The sequence below is a fragment of the Panthera tigris genome, chromosome D3 (assembly GCF_018350195.1).
Source record: "Panthera tigris isolate Pti1 chromosome D3, P.tigris_Pti1_mat1.1, whole genome shotgun sequence".
NCBI classification, from domain to species: domain Eukaryota; kingdom Metazoa; phylum Chordata; class Mammalia; order Carnivora; family Felidae; genus Panthera; species Panthera tigris.
This window is the reverse complement of record NC_056671.1, coordinates 20,240,058-20,258,990: the sequence shown is the minus strand read 5'-3', so window position 1 is coordinate 20,258,990 and position 18,933 is coordinate 20,240,058. Positions and strand designations below refer to the sequence as shown.

The window sequence follows — 18,933 nt, the reverse complement described above, 5'->3', positions numbered from 1 at the left end:
TGATGGGATTTCTTTTGCAGCCCCCATCTTCTGCCAAGATAGCCGGTTCCCCTTTTGTTTGACCTAAATCTGAGGTCTGAAACCCAACTCAGGGAACTTTCTCTAGGATATGTGTCCTTGTCCTCTCAATTGTGTCTCTGCAGCCTGTCTTGCAGGTACACATTTTCTGTTTCATGCAAACTGAGCAGAAATTCCTGTACGCTGGGATATTGCCCTGGGGACAGAGTCCCTGAGGCTTGTGCCTGTCTGCTAGGGCTACCATAACATAACCGTAGACTGTGTGGCTAATCCAAAAGATATTGAATTTCTCACAGTTCTGGATGCTGAATGTCCAAGTTCAAGGTGTTGCCAGCTTTGATTTCTCCTGAGGTCTCTCTCTTTGGCTTGCAGATGGTGGCGTTCTTCCTGGTGCTCACATGGCCTTGTTTGTGTTTTCTCCTCTGGTGTCTCTACCTCTTCTTATAAAGACATCATCCCTATGTTTTAGGACACCACCCATATGACCTCGTTAATCCATAATTACATGCTTCAATGCCTTATCTGCAAACATCACAATGTGGGTTAGGATTTCCACATAGGGTTTTGAAGGCACACAGTTCAGTCCTTATCAAGGGGTCAGGACAGAACCAAGACTCAGAGTCCAGCTGTGTCTGGCTTAGGATAGTCCACTCTTCCAATGGTATGCATTCACACCCTTTACTGAACCCTTGCTACATGGCAGACTTGGGTCTAAGGGGTCATGACACAGCAAAGGAAACACATGGAGGGCACACCTGCTCAGGGAACTGACAGTGTCTGGAAGTAGAGAGAAGAAACAGAAGTAAAACATACTGTGTCTCAGGCTGACTTCCCAGATTGGGACAAATGTCCCTGCAGTCCCAGAATGAGGTCCATACAACACACCCTCTGGACGAGAGACTTGCCCTCCATGACCCATTGACCAGAAACTTCGGTTTTCAAGTTGCCTGGACCAGATCACTCCACCATCTCCCTTGAAATCATCATGGTGACCAGGGAGGGGATTGTCCAAGTGGCTTGGGTATACAGTGGCTATCTGGTTGGAACTGGGCTTAGTCACTGACTAATCACATGGCTGGGGATTTGGGGTTCAAATAGGAGAAGAAAATGATAAGTTTCACCAAATATGGCCGTGCCTGCCACCTCTTCTTCCCTCTACCCTCTTTGTTATTCAAGTTGGGACATGGACTATGGACACTGGCATCTGGGCAGGGGACATGGGCCAGGTTGTTTCCATCTCATAAAATCATAGCTCAATCCCATGACCATTCTGATGTCCATGCACCTGATCAATTCCAGACCAACACACACTCACTCCCAGGCACGAGGTGTTGATATGAAATGTAGGCATTCACATGAGAGTTAGAAAGCAGAAAGTATAGGGGGGCCTGGATGGCTCAGTTGGTTAGGCGACTGACTTCGGCTCAGGTCATGATCTCACAGATCGTGAGTTCAAGCACCGTGTCAGGCTCTGTGCTGACAGCTCAGAGCCTGGAGCCTGCTTCAGATTCTGTGTCTCCCCCTCTCTCTATCCCTCCCCTGCTCACACTCTGTGTCTCTCTCTCTCAATAATAAATAAACATTTAAAAAAATTAAAAAAAAAAGAAACAAAAAGTATATTACTCACATGATGACCTTCTCTTCCCAGAGGTAGAAAGAAGGTGAAGAGTTGCAAGAAACTTCAATGGTGGTCACTTCCCCACCACCTGACACCTGTGATCACTTTGTGATCATGATTTCTCAAGGTCTTTGCAGGACCTAGAGCACAGACTTAGCATTGCCTGATCAGCTGTCTTGATCCCTCTGTAGAACTGAACCATGCAAAGGGCTAGAAAAAAACAAAGAATAAGACTGAGATTTGGATAAAGGACTGCACATGAGTTAGGGTTCTCCTGAGAAACAGAACCAATAAGATGCATGTGTGTATGTATGTGTAATATAATGTATGTATATGTGCATGTCTATGTGTGCATATCAATCTCTCTGAGATATTTATTTTAAGGAATCTTATCCATTGTTGTAGTGGTTGGCAAGTCCAAAATCCACAGTGTGGGCTGGAAGGCCACAGACCCAGGAGAGGAAGTGTAGACGTTGTAGTTTTGTTCTGAGGGCAATGTGTTCCCAGAATCCCTTCTTTCTGTGCAAGGTCAGTCTTTTCTACATCAAGGCCTTCAACTGATTGGATGAGGCACATTCACATTATGGATGGTAATTGGCTTTAATAAAAGTCTACTGACTTAATTCCATTTTTTAAAATTTATTCCTTTATTTGAGAAGAGAGAGAGCACAGTGGGGTGGGGGGAGGCAGTGAGAGAAGGGAAGAGAGAATCCCAATCAGGCTTCATGCTTTCAGCTCAGACCCCAATGCAGAGTTCAATCTTATGAACCGTGAGATCATGACCTGATCTGAAATCAAGAGTCAGTTGCTTAACTGACTGAGCCACCCAGGTGCCCCTACTCATTTACTTCTTAATATCATGTGAAATATATATTCGCAGAAACTACTAAAATCATGTTAGACCAAACATCTGGCTCTCATGGCCTACACAAGCTACACGTAATTTAACCATCACAGACCCAATTCCTCAGGGTGTGGAATGGAGTAAGAAGTGTGAGGCAGGTGTGCCCTCATTGGCGACTTAAGGATCAAGGTGTCAGATCGTGGCCACCACAGACTGAATGCCCCTAGTCCTCCCTGTTCTTACTTACCACCCAGATGAATGCTTCCTGAGCTCCAGCAGGGATCCTACTCTAGCCCCACTCTCTGAAGTGTTGACCCTGCCCTGTGCTCACAGATCTCCACACCTCTCCCTGCTGATCCAGCCTCCATCAGGGACAGAGACCCCAGGACAGAAATGCACTCTCTACTGCCCCCCGAAGGAGCAACAGCAGTGGACAGAATGACATGATTTTGACACATCACTACCGGGATATCTCCTCAAATCTCTGGACTCAACCAGAGTTGAGCCAAATCATTGACTCAACCATGTACCCTGGGACCAAGGTTCCTTTTTTGTCTCCACATCATGCTACCTCATCAGCACTTGTTTCCAATCCATAATGAAGCCAGACATCACTGACCAACACAACCCAAAGGTCGTAGTGCTCCTCCAGTGACCCAGGCTCAGGAACATGAGATCCAACCTTCTTGGGCCCCACAGTCAATCCACTCCATCCTGCAGTGCTAACTACAGGTTGACTACTTCTTCCACTTTGTCCTCTCCTTCTCCTTCTTCTTCTTCTGTTTTTTTCTTCTTCTTCCTTGAGACTCCCCTGTCTGTGTCTCCACTGCTCTGTTACAGGGTCCTGGGCACAGTCTCCACTGACATAGGAAGCATACACATCAGGGTCTGTGGGACAGAAGGTCACCCTCACCTGCACTGGAAACAGTAACAATGTTGGAACAAATTATGTGGGCTGGTACCAACAGATTTCTCACGGTGGCCCCAAAACTGTGATGCTCAGGACAAGTAGGCTCTCACAGTTCCAGATCTCTGGCTCCCACTCTGGGAACACAGCCTCTCTGACCATATTGGGCCCGCAGCCTAAGGACGAGGCTGATTATTACTGCTCAGTGTGGGATGAAAGCATCAATGCTGACACAGTGCTACAGGCCCATGGGGACCTAAGACAAAAACCTGCCCCTGCCCCTCGTGGTCACCCCCATTATTGCCTGTGACAAACAAACAGGGAGACCATGGACACCCTAGAAGTTGTGAGGGTCTGCTCTGAGCACAGAACGACCTTAAAAGGTCGGTCACAGTTGCTCTCCCTCGTATTGTTTTTTTCTAAAAACAAAGCAAAACAAAGCTATTGAGATAATTTGCATGCCACAAAGTTCATTCATTTACAGTGTACAATTCCATGGTCTTTAGTATAGTTACACAGTTGGACAACCTCTATCATGACTGAATTTACCACATTTCCATCACCTGCAGAGAAACCTTGGACCTACCAGCAGTGAAGTCACTGTCGCCACTGCACTGCGCCCTTTGTAGCCACAAATTCCATTCTGTCTGCAGTGATTTATTGTGGGCATTTCATGTGCACTGAAACACTGAACATGTGCCATTTTAAGTGCCCCATTCACCCACATTAGGTGCATGCACATTGCTGTGGGAACATCACCATCTGTAAATGTATGGAATGTTTCACTTAATTGCATATCATCCTTGTGTGGAGCCCATGCTAATCTATCTGGAAGGTTCCAATTTTATTGCATAGGCTGTCAAAACAAACGTGTGATTGCCTTCTGTTGCTGAATCTTAGGTGTAATATGTTTTTGAGGTCCATCTAGTTATATCTGGCTCTGTAGTTCACTTTTTTAAATTGGTGACTAGTATTTCACTGTATGGATGCACCATATGTTCATTATCTATTTATCAGCTGATGGACATTTGTGTCATTGACACCTTCTGTCTATTATGCATATTGCTGCCATAAACACTCCTATACAAGCTGTTTGTGTGGACATATATTTTAGTTTCTTTTGGTTTGATACCTAATAGCTGAATTCCTGGGCCCTATCATGACTTTATTATACACTTCTGAATAAAGTGCCAGACTGTTCTCCAATGTGGCTGCAAAGGATTGCATTCCCACTAGCATACATGAGGTTTCAGATGACCATCTCTTCATAAAGCTGAAGTGGTATGTAAGTGGTTTTGATCTTCATTTCCCTAATGAGTAGGGATGTTGAGCTCCTTTTCATGGTCTCTACTGTTTCTATCACATTACCAGGAGCCTAGGCTCTGAAACTCTCCAGGAAGCATTGACTTTAAGGAGCTTTAGTCTGAGCTATTGTTGAAATTGTAGGCTCAGCCTGCTCACGTGAACACAGCAGAAAATCCTTGCTCAGGAAGATAATTCTCTCAGAGACACTAGAATGGGGAGACTGAGGGATGTGAGGACCATAGTTAGGAATGTCCTGTGGAATCTGCCTGTGCCAGGCACGGCACGCGCAGGACTTCAGACCTGTTCTGGAATCTCTTCCTGACCATGCCGTTCACTAGTCAGCACAGGAGGCAAACTTCAGGCTCAGCAAGTCTCCCCATGGCTCAGAAGAGAAGGTGCCCCTGGGAACCAAGGAATGGTGGCAGCCCCTTCTTCCCTGCCAACACACAGCGGCAACTTTATGAACCCACACATTCCACAGAGACTCCAGCCCATCCCTGACAAAAAATGCATAAACTCTAGGAAAACATGAAAAATCCTTTCAAAAAGATAGAAAAGGACTTGCATAAATAGAAAGATAAACTTGTTGGTAGTTTGGCTTAATGATTTCTTTTTCCCTAATATTTATAAGGACAATTTTAAGGACAGAAATAGTCTAGAGCATTTTGCAAATGAATGGACAAAGAAGTAGGACATAAATTGTTGGATACTGAGACATTTGTTAAAGCTAAAATAATTTAACCAATGTGATACTGATATAAGAATAAAAAATAAGATACGTATTAGCATCCAAGAAAATAATCTATGCATGCAATGCACTTAAGAGTGATGTTTGAAGCACCATCCAGCAGTTAGGCAAAATAACCTCACACATGAATAGTTTACTTCTGAATTCTAGAAAAGTGAGATTTTCCATGAGATATATGAAAAACTAATTTTTATGTAAATTTAAAATGGTTCCGGCTATGATGGAAAAACCCAGGAAGGAGTCAACCACCTGAAATTCTGGTCACCAATTCCAGTGTGGTAAGGGATTTCCCCACACCAGCAAGCCATACTGGGACATCAGCTGGGTGCCCTACAAGTCAACTCAATTCACACTACAAGACACTCAGTGCTGGAGATTACACAGATCCCACAGGGCAAGGGCTCAGTCCTGCAAGAATGCCCTCCGTTTGGGGTGCCAATCACAAGTATTGGGTGTTTCCTGAGCTTTGGGCCCACTTGAAGTGGGTTGCAGTTTCCAATCACCTCCTACAGGGATTTGATTAATTTGCTAGAGTGGTTCACACAATTCAAAGAAATGTCTTTTTTTTTCTGACAAGATTACTGATTCATTATAAAAAGGTATAACTGAGGAGCATCCAGATGGAAGAGATACACAGGGCCAGGTATGGGGGAAGGGCATGGAGCTTCCATGTCCACTGTGAGCCTGATATGACTCCAAATCTCCACCTGGTCACCAATCTTGAAGCTCTATGAAGCCCCTCCTTTAAAAAAAATTTTTTTAGAAAGAAAAAACATGCAAGTGGGGGAGAGGGAGGCAGAGAGAGAGAGAGAGAGAGAGAGAGAGATGGAGAATCTTAAGCAGGTTCCATGCTCAGCACTGAGACTGATGCAGAGCTCAATCCCACGACCCTGGGATCATGACCTGAGCCAAAATCAAGAGTTGGATGCTCAACCAACTGAGCCACCCAGGTGCCCTTCCTACTGGGTTTTAGTGGAGACTTCATTACATACTCATGATTGGTTAAATCATCAGCCATTGGCAATAGATTCAAACTAATCCCTCCCCACCCAGGTCAGGAGGGAGTATTGATAGTTCCAACCCTCTACTCACAAATGTGACTGCTGGCAACCAGCCCCCTATCTTTAGTTGCTTTGCAAAAGTCACTTTGCTAACTTAACCAAAGACACCTTCACCACTGGCATCGCTTGCAAGGTACATCTTTTTTGTTTGATCTGTAATTAAGGAGTGGTGGGCGTGAGAGTTTCCCCTACTGGTCTCCCAGCAACACTCTAAAGGAGATTTTTCTTTAATTTTGACGCTATATATACATGTTTACACTCCCATAGATCAGGGCTCCTTCTAAGAGTGAGAAAAAAGTATAATAATCATGTGCAGCATTACAGGATCATAGCATTTAGAAATCGGACCTGGATGTTAGAATAGACTGGGACCCGGTGAGCTACAGAAACAGCTGGTCTCTCAGGGCTTCGGGCCATGGTGAGGTGTGTGCCCTCCATCCTGAGCCATGAACAGCCAAAGAGCTATGCGCACACTCACCCTGAGGAGTCTGAGTAGAATGTAAAGTCTGTCCTGAAATGATGGGAGGCCACATAAGCGGAAACCTGGCCTGGCTGTAATGCAGGACTCAGATCAACACAATGTCACCCAATGTTGTGTCTGGGCCTGGAGACCAGGGTGCGCATGGGTTCCGTTTCTGAGGGGTCAGGGATGATCAGAGCTGGGACTTGCCACCTGGCACTGCCTGTGCCCTGTGCTCAGAGCTCACAGCTGGGGCCTCCCCACTCCTGGCTCCACCCAGCCACTCCCCTACCACCCCCCTGACATCCTCAGATGGAAGGACCTGACCCAGGGCCAGTGAGGGGACAGAGAACTTGGGTCTGATTTGCATGGATGGGCCCTCCCTCTCCCAGATGAAGAGGGGAAGGGAGAGATTAGGGGAGGCTCTGCTCAGCTGGGTGGCCACAGAAAGCAGAAACAGTGACGATCTGCCCCATGCCCTACATTCCTCTCCTCCTTACCCTTCTTGCTCACTGCATAGGTAACTGGATTCAGGGACAGGGAAGTGGTCCAGGGAGGACTCTTGGGCCTTTTATCCTCCTCTTGTGTCTAGACCCAGCATCATCCTTCCTTTGTCTCTCCCCCTTGCAGAGTCCTGGGCCCAGTCTGTGCTGACTCAGCCGCCCTCAGTGTCTGGGGCCCTGAGTCAGAGGTTCTCCATCTCCTGAACTGGAAACACTGACAACATTGGTTGTGTTTATTGCGTGTACTGGTACCAGCGGCTCCCATGAATATGCTCCTCAGACTTCTCATATGTTATGATAACAATTGACGACTGATGCTCAGCAGTCCCTGATTGACTCTAGAGCTCAAGGTCTTGCAGCCCAAGCTCCTTGACCATCACTGGCCTCATGCTGAGGCTGGGGCTGATTATTATTCCAGGCCTGTGAGAACCATCTCAGTGCTGACATAGTGTTCCAGGTCTGCGGGGAGGTGAGACAAAAACTTACTGTCCTCATAATGATGGGGATCCCTGTGCAGCCCCGACCCCTCTGTCACAATAGTTGCTTCCTTTGTTTGTTTTGTCAAAAGCTAGGGTCTGGGATCCATCCACTGGGAACTTGCTACAAAGAATGGGAACCATCTTCTCAAATTCTGCCCCCAAGCTTGCGGTTGGCCACAATACATTGTCTGTTTTTACTCTAATTGAACATAAATCTCTGGATTCTGGGGCAGGTTGTCCTGGGGAAAGAGTCCACGGAGAGATGTGTCAGTCTGCTTGGGCTGCCATTATGTAATAACACAGGCTGTGTGGCTTAACCAACAGAAGCACATTTTCTCAGTGTGGAGACTGGAGGTCTCCAGTCCAAGGTCTTCGTAGGTTTGCTTTCCTGAGGTCTTTCTTACAGATGGCTGCATTCTTGTGGATCCTCACGGTGGCCTATTTTCTGTGTGTGCTCAACTCTGTTTTTTCTTCTTCTTTTTATGAAGAGACCATTTGATTAGGCCATCACCCTTATTTACGACTTCATTTACCTTAATTACTTCCTTCAGTGACTTATATCCAAATACATACCATTGAGGGTTGGAGCTTCAACTTAGGGTTTTGAGGGGGGACACAATTGAGTCCATATCAGGGAGTCAGGGGAGAGCCAGGGACACAGTGTCCAGGTGTGTCGACTCTGAATAATTGACTGTGAAGATCCACACCATTTGGAGAATACCTACTATGGGAGAAACCTGAGTCTAGGGACGCGGACCACATACGGACACCATAGGAAAGGTCCCCATGCTCAGGGCATTGACAGTGTTTGGGGGAAGAGAGAGGACACAGAAGCTAAACATGTATAGGAAAGCTATGTCCTGGGAGCATGGGGATGGGTGGGGTCGGTGGGGTGGAACCGGAGCATTGGAGCGGTTGACAGGGTACTCCAGAATCTGATGTGTTGTGATGAGGTCCCAGTGCTATGCAGACGAGGAAGGAGCAGGAGGGGAACATGAAGGTGGGGACCAGGCGGGGCTGTGGATGGTGCCCACGTCACCCGGTCCTGGACGAGGGTTGGCCAGTGGGGTGGAGAAGGAGGGTCAGAACCCCTGTGACATAGAGGATTTAGGGAATAAGGAGGGGGATGGGGATGAGAAAAAAGAAGTGGGCGGTGTGGCAACATTTCAGGGAGGGGGCTCCACCAGCTGGGACAGCATGAGGACCCGTCTCTGATGAAGGATGACTTCCACCTCCTGATTCCGGGAAAGATCAACCCCTGACCCAGGTGACTTGTTCATAGTTCTAGGAATGCACATATCTGCTTACTCTCATCTCACAATGTTCCTGTTGGAAGAGCAAAGAATTGTTACAAGAACACCATGCGAGGCTGAGCTCAGTTCCCTTATTCTCATTGCTACCCATGTGTTATAAACGTTCCCCTTTAGGGAAGCACAGAAAATCACAATTTCCTTTAGATAAGTTAACATGAACTTCAAGAACTGGGGTTCTGTAGTTGGTTTGGATTTAAATGTTTCCAGAGCATTCTTTCATACAATAAAGATTGTTAATGACTACTTGGCTACCCTTCTCACTTTCTTGCTGAGGAAAAGGGATCAACAGGACATGGCGGATAAGGAGGCTGAAGCTGAGCTCCATACAGGACCCCAGCCTCGGAGCAGGGGGTCAGCAGTCCCGCAGGCAGGATCAAGGCAGATGGGTCCACACCCTGACCCTGTCATCCCCTGGTTGGGGCTTGCAAAGATGTGCTGGCAAGCAGTGTTAGGACAGGCTCATTATGTCCCAGGGCACACTGTCTAGAAGAAATAAGGAAACTACTAGAAATCCAATGGGAAGTCACCTAAAGAAGACAAAGCCTACACTGCAGTGATCAGAGGAAGAAGGGTTGAGGCCATGCTTTACAGAAGAATCAGAGAAAACTCTGAGATTATTTCTTAAGGAAAGAATTTCATGTTGTCACTAGTTTATAAATCCATTAAAGGAAACATAACTTTCCACAAGTTCACTTGCCCCTTCATTTACGACACACGTGGGCTAATGTGATGGAAAGTGCACTGAGCCAGGCACAGGGTCCCCATCAAGCAAGAGAGAAGCTTAAGCTGCAGGGTCTCCCAGCCAGGCGTCTTACAGTCTTTGATCTGGACAGTCTCCCAGAGGAAGAACGCACAAAGGGATCCCTTGGTCCTGCTTCAGCACCATTACATCCAGGGTGACTACAGAGCTTGGGTGAAGATGGCAGGCAGCTGAATGATGACCTTTCAGAAGAAATCACTGTCAGCAGGGTCGCTGGGCACCACTGAGTCTCTGTGATGCCCTTGCTCTTCCTGAAGCCCAGCCCCTCCAGCTGCAGCCCAGCTCCAGAATATTCTGATGTTCCTGCCACAGAGCATTTCCGGGCCAGGCCAGGCTCACGCTCACCCACGGGGTTTGATCTGGAATTTAGGTAGTCTCACGTGACTTAGAAATCAGAAAATAAATTCCTCATGATGGAATTTCTCTGACCCCTTGCACCTTGCTCACACCCAGAGCTGGCCACGTGGCTGGTCAGGGGTTCTTTCTCCCCAGACTCAAATCAGTTCAGAGACTGATGCGTGGAATTCCAGAATTTCTCTTTTTTTATGTTTTTATTTTTTTTATTATTTTTTAATGTCTATTCATTTTTGAGAGAGACAGAGACAGAGGGAGAAGATGGGAGGAGCAGAGAGAAAGGGAGACACAGAATCCGAAGCAGGCTCCAGGCTCTGAGCTGTCAGCACAGAGCCCGATGTGGGACTTAAACTCACGAACCACGAGATCATGACCTGAGCTGAAGTCGGATGCCCACCTGACTGAGCCACCCAGGGGCCCCCTAGGATTTTCCTAATTTAAAAGCATCTGTTTACTTTATTTTGGCAAACGGGATCAATGTTTCATCTGTTCATTTTTGGTCGAAGTCTATGTTTCTGGCAAGATCATGATGAAAAGTGGATATATTTTCAGATGCAAGCACACAAATTATTGTCATTTTTCTTTAGCTCCCACAGCACTCATTCTTTAATATGGACTATATTTTTCTCAAACTTTACATTTGAAATGTTGATCCTAAACATTTGGTCACCACCAAAGTCCTGCTCTTCTGGAACACATCCTGCTCAAGGGATTTAGAGTTTTAAGTAAAATGCTACAGAGAATATCATTTGTCACAGCTCCCTGCAGACTTGTGTCCTGTGCTTGCAGACAAGATTCCTAGGAGTGACTCACTGTGTTAAAAATCTCTATGAATGACAGTAGTCCCAAGTGTGTGGAACGTTGACAGACAAGGAAGATTCGCCTGGAATAACCCACTAGCAATGTCTTCCAGGTCCCTTCCCGTGGCCTCCCATCCCTGCAGAAAGGCTGTCTCTCCCCTCGGTGCTATGGGGAGTTGACAGGGAAGGGGAGCCATGGTCACCAGTAGATCACATCAGAGGAAAGAACACAGCGTCCTGCACAGAAGGGGCCATGTGTCCCTGATGACGGGATCATGCCCATCACATTTTGCACCTTATATATAGACTATTTATTTGTTAATTATACCTCAAAGCGTGTTGGTGAGAAAATGATTGGAAATTGAATTTTAAAGCCCAGATTTTTCTCTCAAAAAATTATCAAATTTGGTAAATTCCTTTCTCATCATCTCTATACGTCATCTACTACTTCGTTGTATGAGGTAAGCCTCTGTACTTAGTGACCTCTCTCTGTGAACTTGTGAGCAATTTCTCTGTCTTTGTGTGTGTGAAGGGCTGCCTGTTACTGAGAAATTCAGAAAGACATACCATGCTATTTCCACAGTGTATCTCTGTTGTGAATATGTAGAGTTAAAAAAAGTGAATGTATACACACCCACATAATTATTCTGCTAATAGTGTCTTTCAGATCATCGAAACCATCTAAGATTAAACATGTATTCTGATTAACAAATCAACACCCAATGAAACACATTCTATGAACAGTTCATTTCACCGCGAACAGGAAAGAAGGTGACTACACACAGCACTCATGGAACAAGTAAAAATTTGGGGACAAAAGTGAGACAGCTGCCACATTTAAAAAAAAGTCAGCATCATTCATGGTGTGAAATGCTACAGGACACATGCCCATCACAGCTGATTCAGCCCACATGTCTTTGTGAGAGAGAGAGAGACAGAGAGAGAGAGAGAGAGAGAGAGAGAGAGGAGTAGAAATCATTATGCCTTTCTGAATGTTTTCTGTAAGAAGGGTGCTGGGGACAGTCAGAGGCAGCTGAACAGGTCTCCAGCCTTCTCCAACAGCACCTCTTCAGAACAGCTCATCACCAAAGAACCGTCCAATCTATTGGATGGTCCTTGTCACCTTCTGACAGGAGGGTCCCCACAGGCCATAGGACAGTCTGAAATCCTCTTTTTCTGTCACTAGCCTCAGCTCAAGCACTCAAAATTACTTTTGGGGGCTCCTGGGAGCCTCATCCCTCACCCCCCTTCATTCCTCAGTCTCTCCTCACACCAGTATCCCCACTCCACCCTGGCCCCGCTCTCTTCATGGAGACCCATCCCTCTCAGGTCAGGGCTCCAGCCCCCGGTCCTACTGGGACAGGCGTGCTAAGAGGTGGGTCTCAGGGAGCCGACCTCTGTCTTTCTAAAGGTGCAGAGCACCGTCTTCTCAACCCCTTCCTCCGGGGTCTTCCTCCGGTAGACAGGAGAGGAATCCAGGGGCAGGGCCGGGTTTCTGACCCTGCCTCACTGGAAAGTGAGGTCAGAGGGAGGAGGAGCTCCCCAGCCTTCCCAAACCATGGGCTGTGGCTGGTCCAGGCCTCTGTCTTTCTGATATGCTGACAGCAGGACACATCTCCCTTCAGGTGCTAGGTCTCAGGGCTACCCCGTTCCACTAATGTAACCCATGAGAAAGGGTCAGCATTTGAGGAGGCCGTTCTAGGGAACTAAGGGACGCGTGATTTGAGGAGGTTGCAGCTTCGTGAAAGGCCCCTGGATGAAGGATTTTTCCCATTTCTGAGGCAGGGGCAATGGAAGTGGCGCTGGTCAAGGAGGGCCTGCCCCTCCCTCAGGCAGGATGGTGACCTTGCCTTTCACACCTGGTGCAATGTGCTCCAGGGCCAGCAGGTGGCGCTGTGGGCACGTGCCTCCACCACAAGGTAGCGCCCAGAGCTGGAGACCAAGCACCTGGCTGCTTAGTAGGTGCCCCTGCTCAGGGATGCCTGGGGCCCAGCAGCCCCTTTCTCCCAAGGCCCTAGATGTCCCCACAGAAGAAATTCACCAGTCCCATGCTCTTTAAATACAACTTTGAAGCAGAGGGTATTGATTCCTGGTTGATGGAGAGGTTGGGCCAATCCGGAGGGATGGGGAATAATCTGAATGATGGGCCCTGTTCCCATCAGAGTGAGGGAAGGGATAAGAGAGGCTGGGGGATCTCTATCCCAGCGGGAGTATGGGGAGAAAGTTCTTGGGTCATCTCTACCATGCCCTGGACCCCTCTCCTCTTCACCTTTCTCACGTACTACACAGACAACTGAACTCCGACGTCAGTGGTGGGGGAGGGGGGGGTCCCTCTGGGGATAACTGGGTCTTTTCTTTCTCCTAGGTCCTTATCTTGAGTTGTTGGTGGGACCCTGACTCTCTCTCACTCTGTCCTTCACTTTAGGGTCCTTGGCATGGTCTTTGGTGACTCAGTCACCATCAGTGTTGGGGACTCTGGTCCAGGACGTCACCATCACCTACACTCGGAGTAGCAGCAGCACCAGATCTGATAATGGTGTGGGTTCCACCTCTTAGTGCTGTTGTTCCCCCAAATACTGGCTTTTGGAAGTACCTGGCCATCAGGGGTTCTAGATTGATCTTCTGCCTCCAAGTCAGATAGATACATGGCTTCACAGACCATCTGTGGGCTCCAACCTGAGGATGAGGTTGATTCTTACTGTCTCACAAATGACAGAGACCTCAATGCCCACAAGGTGCTTGTTCCCAGGAGAGATTGAAACATAATACACCCTCTGGGGTCCCTGACCAGACCTTCCCACCCTTGCAAATTGCTGTCATCATGACACCAGCACCTGAAGGTCTGAAACCCTCTGTATATCTGTTGATTCAATAATGTCCCCACCTCTGATCCCATCCAGGCTTGAGGCTGAGACATTCTTATGATGACTCCTCTTCTCAGACATGTCCACATAGGCAGGAGCTCAGAGTCTGTCTCAAACACAGAGACATGAAGAAGGCACTAGAGCTGAACCCAGCAGCCTCTGAACTCACGTGGATCCTCAGTTACTGCAGATGAATATAAACAAGTTAGTGTATTAAGGGTTGGCCAATTGGCCGCATGAGGTGCAAGCGGAAATATTCTCGTTTTCACAGTTGTATTACATGATCTAATCATCAGGAATCCTAAGCATCAGGAATAGGTGATATAATAAAATTCTGCTGATGCAGCTGAGACACAAGCTTTCTATGGCCCCTTTGTAGTGAGAGGGGCCTCCCTTAAGCCCGATGCCCCCTTCTTCAAAATTCCCAGATGCCCTGGGTCTCTCTGTGACATCAGGAGCAGCTCAGAAAAGAGGGTCAGGACAACCTGTGGAACTCTAACTGGGGTGACAGGAGTGCAAGAGAGGACAGGGAGTGTCTGGGGTCTGATGGCTTGTGAGACAGGCTGGGACAATCCTGTGTGGCCCCTGCCAGCAGAGACAGCACTCAGGGCTTCTAGGGTGTTCAGGCATCAGTGTGCTCACTAGATATTGCTGACCTGCCAGGACACAGGGGCCATCACCACACGGGCCACCTCTATCCCTGAGTCAGCTTCTCACCTCCTCCTCTGTTTCCTTCCACCTGTGAGAGGCCCTGACAGGGAGGCCGGACAGATGGACAGCAAGGGCTTAACTGAGCACAGCAAGCCCACCCCTGTGGAACTTTCCAGAGAAGTAAAGAGACTTTGGGTGCTCAGTATCCACGACAGAGCTTTAGCGTCAGAGTCTGGGTCTTAGGACCTGGGTTCCTCTCCTCACCCTCCCCACTCTCTGCACAGATGAGGGCAGACCTCTCTAGGGTGGATGAAAGAACCCCCCAACTCTGCTCCACACCCCCACTCTCCACTGCAGTGGGATGCCATCCTCCTCACATTCCTCTCTGTCCCCTTACAGTGTCTGTGACCGAGGTGGGGCTGAATCAGCCACCGTCGGTGACCAAGCCCACCCTCAGTGACTAAGCCCACCCAAGATGGCCACATTCACCTGCACTGAAAGTAGGAACACTATTGGCAAAAAGTGAGCAGCTTGACTGCAGCAACACCCGGGCCATGACCCTACACTTCAAATCAACAGGAAGAAAGAACACCTGGCCCTCTTGTTCTCCCATAGAGCTTCTGGATGCAAGTCAAGCAGGCTGGCCTCTCTGACCACCCCTGAGTCCCAGGCTGAGGACGAGGCTGATCACTCCTGCTCAGCATGGGAATGCAGCCTTGGAGTTTGCACAGCACTTCAGGCCAGTGGGGAAGTGAGACACCAACCCTGAGCTCCCAGGCCTCACTGGCATGTGGGGCCCTCGCAGAGCACCATGTCACCGGCCCACGAAGAGAGAAGGGCTGGGTTCCACCTGACAGTTGTGTGGACTACTCGGGATTATAAGAAATAATAATGTCAAGAAAAAAAGGCTGGATCTGCAGAATTAGCAAGAGCATATGGACAGCTTCATTATGACTCTATTTGGCCTTTATGAATACATGTACACTCACGTGCTTTCACAAAGAGTGAAAACAGATTTCAGGTTTAAGTGAAAGGATATTTACTTTCCTAGGTCTTTCTTTCTATTTCATTTGGAGATGCTGGATTCATGTGCTCAGCTGGTCCATCCCTATGACCTTGAGTACATATCCACCAGGGTCACCAGCCACCAGCCCCCTTCCCCCACCGTTTCTCCAGCCTTGACACATGCCCTGACCTCTGACCCAGGGCTCCTCTACTTCTTCAGGGACTTCACTCAGCTCACCCTACAGATCTCACCTTACATACCATAGCTGTGCTCAGACTCCTCTGTCCCAGCTGCCCATGTGCACCCCACATGCACACAGGCAGTATCCCCATATGTGTGCCCCTGCCGCACCCCCTTCTGTCCTTCCAGGTACCACATGCAGCAGGAGACACGGTTGGAGTTCCAGGGATACAGTTGACAGAGACGGACCTTTTGAAATAAATCATAGATTTCCACTGAGGTGACATTCCAGTTAGGAGGCTGTCACTGTTCCCAGTAAGAACTTAGAAATTTTCTGTTCCTTTAGATACTATGGGAAAAAAATAGAAACCAAATAAATTGGAACCATCTGATCTCTGAGTGGTTTCTATATGTTCCCTGTGAAAATGTCTGTATCTTCTGACAATCTGTGGAGGGGTTTTAAAATCACATTTTTTTTATTGTTTCTAATAAAAGTATTCTACTTACTCAATTTATGTCTGCTGCAGCCAGTTTTGTATCTTCCTAGGAAAGCGTGTATTATTTCCAGTGAAGCAGAGTTGAAACAAAATGTTAGTTTATACCTATGCTTAATACAGGCTCTCAGATTTTTTGTTTTTCATTTTTCCACATAGGACCACCAGGTGATACTGTGGGACTGTCCTGTGATCCATACACAGCTGCTCAATAAAGACCTTTCTTTCACTCAAAGGAGATTTGCTTCAGGGATGGGCCTTGTGCTCCTGTTGGAGACTCAGAACCTGTGTCCTGCCTGGTCTGATAGAGTCCTCCGAGTAGGAACATGTGTTCCCTCAGCAGGTGTTTCCTCCCAGGGCTCTCCACAGGGGTGAGGCCAACCTCCATGGTCCCCAGTGTATGGTCTGAGCTGAGCTCCAGCACCAGGGCTCAGGGACGGGCTGGGCAGTCACTGGATGGACCACACTTGCATGGACAGCCCCTCCTGTGGCAGAGGGTAGAGGAGAAAAGGAGGCCTGGGGCGGCCCAGCCCACTGTGGGGACCAGGGACTTTGTCACCATGGCCTGAACTCCTGTCCTCCTCGCGCACCTCTCTCAATGCACACGTAGGGACAGGCACCAGGGACACAGAGAAGCCTTCCAGGTGGTGTCAGTCCACCTGGCTCAGACACTAGGAAACTTTTTACCCTGGTCCCCGCCCCATCGCCCATGAGTGTCTGTGTTTGCAGGTTCCCTGTCCCAGCCTGTGCTGACCCAGCTGCCCTCCCTCTCTGCATCTCTGGGAATGACAGCCAGACTCACCTGTACCCTGAGCAGTGGCTTTGGTGTTAATGCTGTATCATATACTGGTTCCAGCAGAAGCCAGGGAGCCCTCCCCAGTATCTCCTGTACTACTACTCAGACTCAATTAAGGAGTTAGTATCTGGAGTCCCCCGCCGCTTCTCTGGATCCAAAGATGCCTCGGCCAAGGCAGGGCTTCTGCTCCTCTCTGGGCCGCAGCCTGAGGATGAGGCTGACTATTACTGTGCTACAGCTCATGGGAGTGGGAGCGGCTTTCATTAGTCACAGCGTCTCAGATAAGGAGGATGTGAGGCAAAAACTCCTGAACCCACAGACCTAGTCTCTGAGTATTTTTCCTGACAAGCTTCTGTGGAGGCTCCTGTAAGGGAGACACTCTGTGGTGAGACCTGTCCTTGAGGAGAAAGGAGTGACACACAGATTACACTGTTGCTGGGACAGCACAGGGGTTCCAGGAGCACACGTGGGTGGGGGCATAGATCCCAAGTGCACATGCCCCAGGGTGTGGAGGAAATTAATAAGAACGAATCATATAAAAGCAAAAGACCTCAGTTTTTCCCTCCCACTGTATCTCTTTTATTATTCATCCAGAATGTTTTATTTCTCACACTTTGGGTCACCAATTCTATGTTTTGTTTGTCAAGTGATTGTCTACAGCATCAGTTGCGGGTTCTACAATTTAAATAAATGTAACACTCAACTTATCTGCCTGGAAATGGTGTCAGATGCACAGGTTAGGGGCTCTGTCCCAGGAGACAACTCCTATTCCAACGCCGATAACAAATAGTAGTTAACCCATAAGTTCTGTCCAACGTGATGCAAACAGGGGTTCCCGTGAACCCTCCGCAGGTTTGATTAATTTGCTAGAGCTGCTCACAGAACTCAGGGAAACTCTTACTTCCACTTGCCAGTTCACGGAATGATACTGAAAGAGTAGGATGAATGGTCAGACGAAGAAGCACATGGGTAGAGGTCTGACAGGAGCCCCCAAACAAGAGCTCCCGTCCCCGTGCAGTTGGGGTGTGTCACCTTCCCTATATGAATGTGTCCACCTATGTGGGAGTCTTTGAATCCCATATTTTGGCATTTTTATTGAGTCTTCATGTAAACGTAATCAACCATTGACTCCACATTCGGCTCTTCTCCCCTCCCAGCAAGGGGGAAGCTGGATATTCCAAGCGTCTGGTCATGGCTCAGACTTTCTGGGGACCACCCCCAGCCAGGAGCCTTTCTAGGGTTGCCTCACTGAAACAAAAATGCTCCTAGTGGCCTTGTCACCTAGGAAATGCTGAAGGCTTCGGGAGCTCTATGCCAGGAATCGGGACAGAAACCCATGGTTTCTAAGATCTCACAATATCGTCTCAACTGAAAATGATGACAGTCATACTCATCCATTAAATGTAACTCTTTGTACTAATGATACATCCATAGCTGATATGTTAATACCTACCTTGGTCACAGACACAATTTTCTCTTTCTCCGAAGACAAAAAAGTGGTCACAACTGTTTCTTACACTGAAAATACCCTCCCCCCCCCAACTGCATACCATACCCCACCTTTTCTCCCCTCTGTTCCTGCCTCCCTCAGGCTTCAGTCTATCCCTCTGGCTATTCAGGTGTGAATGCTGTCTCCAGGTTACGATTTTAGAGAACACTGGAAACGATCTTGCTGTAGTTTCCAGTGTGCAGTGTCCATCTGTAGGGAGAAGTCGCAGAAATTGGATCAGCATGAAATCCCTTCATCATTTGATTCCTGCTGTCATCCCCAG

General features: G+C 48.0%; 2 protein-coding genes, 1 non-coding gene and 1 gene segment (V, D, J or C); 3 read left to right on the top strand and 1 right to left on the bottom strand.

The window, feature by feature from the left end:
- Positions 1 to 18,933, top strand: part of LOC102968706 (immunoglobulin lambda-1 light chain) — a 718,086-nt gene that overhangs the window by 131,809 nt on the left and 567,344 nt on the right. The window lies entirely within an intron of this gene.
- LOC122232563 overlaps positions 1 to 18,933 on the top strand; it is a 1,057,381-nt gene that overhangs the window by 489,113 nt on the left and 549,335 nt on the right.
- LOC122232564 (immunoglobulin lambda-1 light chain-like) overlaps positions 1 to 18,933 on the top strand; it is a 586,739-nt gene that overhangs the window by 28,499 nt on the left and 539,307 nt on the right. The gene's annotated exons all lie outside the window — the stretch shown is intronic.
- Positions 4,154 to 4,257, bottom strand: LOC122232830. The gene has a single exon (XR_006210243.1). It is a non-coding gene; the product is annotated as a U6 spliceosomal RNA (small nuclear RNA).